We start from the raw sequence: 4,485 nt of genomic DNA, 5'->3' as shown, positions 1-4,485 counted from the left end.
TCTCTTTCCACCAACATGACTGGTTTAAGGATGACCTTGTGACCTGCTTCTCACCAAAGACACCCGGGGAAGTCTTTTGATACTTTTTGTTATTGTTGGGTGAGGGGAGCAGCTTTTGGACAAAGACGTGAAAAAAAAAGCTGCTTCCTTTCTTTTTCTGGATATCTTCCTGTCAATGTAGTCCCCAGAACTCCTGCATATGTCTTACTACTAGCCCAAGAATCAAACTGGGCATGTCAAGAACATCAGAAAAAAAAAAAAGGGCCAGAGGCCTAACATGCTGTGCCCAGGGATCTCCTTACTTCTGGATACATTTTTGATATTTGAAAGTAAATTCTCTTTAATTTAGCCAACCCAAGATTAAAAAACCGAGTCAAGTTTTCATAGGTGCTAAGTGGTAGAAGTAGGATTGGAAACCAGGTTTGCTTGAGTCAAAGAGCTGAGATAAACATAATGCCACATCATCAGTATCTTCAAGATATACTTTAAAAATGAAAATTTTGTGACAGAGAAAGCAATTAGGGCATACAAAAGTTAGATGACATGCCCTCCTAGTCAAGAGAGAAGACAACATTAAAACCCTAACAATTTTCATTGCTTTATTTTTGCAATAAAAAATGGCATTTTTGGTAACTTTTTCTTTTTTGGTAACTGAATGATCAAAAACCAATGATTTCCTTGGTCTACAGTATACTTTCCAAGAGGACTGATATTGTGAATTGATGTGGTCAAAAGAAACATGAAAACACATAATATTTCGTACTTCTGTTATTCGGCTATCTACCAAAATCAACACACTTTATTCTTCAGTTCAGTTCAGTCACACAGCCATGTCCAACTCTTTGTCACCCCATGAACCACAGCACGCCAGGCCTCCCTGTCCATCACCAACTCCCGGAGTCCACCCAAACCCATGTCCATTGAGTCGGTGATGCCACCCAACCATCTCATCCTCTGTCGTCCCCTTCTCCTCCTGCCCCCAATCCCTTCCAGCATCAGGGTCTTTTCCAATGAGTCAACTCTTTGCATCAGGTGACCAAAGTACTGGAGTTTCAGCTTCAGCATCAGTCCTTCGAATGAACACCCAGGACTGGTCTCCTTTAGGATGGACTGGTTGGATCTCCTTGCAGTCCAAGGGACTCTCAAGAGTCTTCTCCAACACCACAGTTCAAAAGCATCAATTCTTCAATGCTCAGCTTTCTTTATAGTCCAACTCTCACATCCATACATGACCACTGGAAAAACCATAGCCTTGACTAGATGGACCTTTGTTGACAAAGTAATGTCTCTGCTTTTTAATATGCTATCTAGGTTGGTCATAACTTTCCTTCCAAGGAGTAAGAGTCTTTTAATTTCATGGCTGCAGTCACCATCTGCAGTGATTTTGGAGTCCCCCAAAATAAAATCTAACACTGTTTCCACTGTTTCCCCATCTATTTGCCATGAAGTGATATGACCGGATGCCATGATCTTAGTTTTCTGAATGCTGAGCTTTAAGCCAACTTTTTCACTCTCCTCTTTCACTTTCATCAAGAGGCTCTTGAGTTCTTCATTTTCTGCCATAAGGGTGGTGTCATCTGCATAGCTGAGGTTATTGATACATCTACTGGCAATCTTGATTCCAGCTTGTGCTTCCTCCAGCTCAGCATTTCTGATGATGTCTTCTGCATATAAGTTAAATAAACAGGGTGACAATATACGGCCTTGAGGTACTCCTTTTCCTATTTGGAACCAGTATGTTGTTTCATGTCCAGTTCTGTTGCTTCCTGACCAGCATACAGGTTTAAAATGACAAAAATACATTATCTCTAGAGAGTTTAAAATATTGTTTGATCTGGGAAATTAAGATATACAAAGTAATGTAATATCCAAAAAATCAGAATGTTAATTTTTCCTTTATTAAATTTTAATTTAGACATATTTTAGACTACAGAAACATATAATATGATTTACTTTACTACTTAACACAGTGATCTATGCATGCATGAAGATATTCAAAGTGAGAGAAGTGTCTGATTCATCTTGGAATCCTGAAGACATTGTGTCTGCACGGTAATTATTTGTTGAATGAATAGCTGAACAGTGCTCGCTTCGGCAGCACATATACTAAAATTGGAATGATACAGAGAAGATTAGCATGGCCCCTGCGCAAGGATGACACGCAAATGAATAGCTGAACAACTACGAACCGACTTTAAGGAAATCACGGGTGGAATAAAGAGAAAATAGGATTTTCTCCTTTGTGATGGACTTGGGGCAATTTTTCTGTGTGGATACTAGTGACATTTACTTCTTTTGATTTAGGCAATTATCAAATAACTGAAGAATTAAAATGGAAACAGAGTAATTGATATAATATTTCTCAATTTCAGAGATTTTTAAATTTTTAAAGAAAAAATTCAATTCTTGTTGAAAAATGTGTTCTTTAAATGATTATTTGCCTTTTATAGTCTATACCTACCATGTAGAAATTACCCACAATCCTTTGCACCTAAATAGTGTTTTCACTTTGGGCTAAAATTGGTGTTAGTTATTTCTAAATTGTGATTTTTAAGAGTCATATTAACCACTGAGAGAAAAAAAAAAAAGTAACACTAGAGCGGCAATTAAGAAAAATACTGTGATTGAAGTCAAAGATAAATTAGAGGGCAGTCACCAAATGGCTACCTGCAAGGAATTCACTGAACATTTCACATAAGATTCAAAGAGGCTCAGAAGAAGTCAGCAAATGGCCTACATGATCATTATGGCTAACTTCAAAAAGTATGAAGAGGCTCTGTGAATTGTGATCTGTGTCTATAGTACAGAAAATTATATCTGATGCAAACCATCCCTTTTGGAAACCTGTAATGGAAGATGCTCAAAGAAGACAATACTTAAAATTCTTGGTGCTTCTTTCAGACTGGGCATGGTGTGTTCTTCCCTATTGCTACAACCTTTACAGTAAATTTTCTTTCCTCTTAGTTTTGTTGCAAAAATATTTCCTTAGTGTATGTCAAAAAATTCATTTTTCAGATTTCAGGAATGATAGATTAAAAATAGTACTAGCACTTCATGACCTGCTTCTAAATAATATCCATTTCTCTAAGACAAAAGCTTTATAATTTTCTATTTGCTCTCTGTTTTTTTTATGACCTCTAATATTAGAGTTACATCTGTTTTATTGTGTGATGAATCTGTTTATTTTCTTAGTTAGGCTCTGCTTCATTTCAAATTAGCATTCTTGGAGATCACACCAAATTACATTATAATTCAGTTATTTAACTCAGTATTCTGTTGAATTAAAACCTTGTAATCAATGTATGCTAGTTACATTCTATCAAAAACAGCTCTTCCACAGCAGAGATGATCACAGCAGACTAGCTGTGGTAGGTCAGGGCACATAAAGAAGTAAACAACAGTGAGTGCTAAGATAATGCCAGGCCTTGAGAAGGTTCAGAGGTTGGGGAAGAAGCTACAGAACTCTGTTCTCTGGAGATATATGAGACTACAAGGAAAAATCTCTTTCTAAGATGAAGAAGGCTATCAGACAGGGAACCAAGATAATGACTAAGATGTTTGAGCTAAGGTGTGTAAGGAAGTGCTCAGTCACAGAGGAATAACATTAACAATGGACTGTAGAATGCCAGACTCCTCTGTCCATGGAATTTTTCAGGCAGGAACATTGGAGCAGGTTGCCATTTCCTTCTCCAGGGGATCTTCCTGACTCAGGAATCGAAACCACATCTCTTGTGTCTCCTGAATTGGCAGGTGGATTCTTTACTACTGTGCCACCTGTTGTATTTCAGTCACTAAGTCATGGCTGACTCTTTGTGAACCCATGAACGGCAGTATTCCAGGCTTCCCTGTTCTTCACTATCTCCCAGAGTTTGCTCAAACTCATGTCCATTGAGTCAGTGATGCTATCCAAGGATCTCATCTTTTGTCACCTCCTTCTCCTCTTGCCTTCAATCTTTAAACAGCATCAGGGTCTTTTCCAATGAGTCAGTTCTTTGTATCAGGTGGCCAAAGTATTGGAGCTTCAGCTTCAGCAGCAGTCCTTCCAGTGAATATTCAGGGTTGATTTTCTTTGGGATTGACTGGTTTGATCTCCTTTGCTGTCCAGTGGAATCTCAAGAGTCTTCTCCAACACCATAATTCAAAACAGTTCTTCAGCACTCAGCCTTCTTTATGATCCAACTGTTACATCTGTACATGACTAGTGGAAAAAAAAAAAAACCCATAGCTTTGACTATATGGACCTTTGTCAGCAAAGTGATGTCTCTGCTTTTTAATATGCTGTCTAGGTTTGTCATAGATTTTCTTCCAAGGAGCAAACATTTTTAAATTTCTTCGCTGTCCACAGTGATTTTGGAGTCCAAGAAAATAAAGTCTGTCACTGTTTCCATTGTTTCCCCATCTATTTGCCATGAAGTGATGGACCAGATGCCATAACCTTAGTTTTTGAATGTTGAGTTTCACTCTCCTCTTTCACGCTCATGAAGA

The 4,485-nt window shown here is 38.1% G+C and overlaps 1 non-coding gene across 1 annotated transcript; it reads left to right on the top strand.

Annotated features, from left to right (window-relative positions):
• The first annotated feature begins 2,082 nt into the window (after positions 1 to 2,082).
• On the top strand, positions 2,083 to 2,185 carry LOC133074269 (U6 spliceosomal RNA). Its single transcript, XR_009697122.1, has one exon. It is a non-coding gene; the product is annotated as a U6 spliceosomal RNA (small nuclear RNA).
• Positions 2,186 to 4,485: the final 2,300 nt, after the last annotated feature.

The sequence above is a fragment of the Dama dama genome, chromosome 19, assembly GCF_033118175.1.
Source record: "Dama dama isolate Ldn47 chromosome 19, ASM3311817v1, whole genome shotgun sequence".
Lineage (NCBI taxonomy): Eukaryota > Metazoa > Chordata > Mammalia > Artiodactyla > Cervidae > Dama > Dama dama.
The sequence above is the reverse complement of the archived record's forward strand: the minus strand, read 5'-3'. Positions and strand labels throughout refer to the sequence as shown.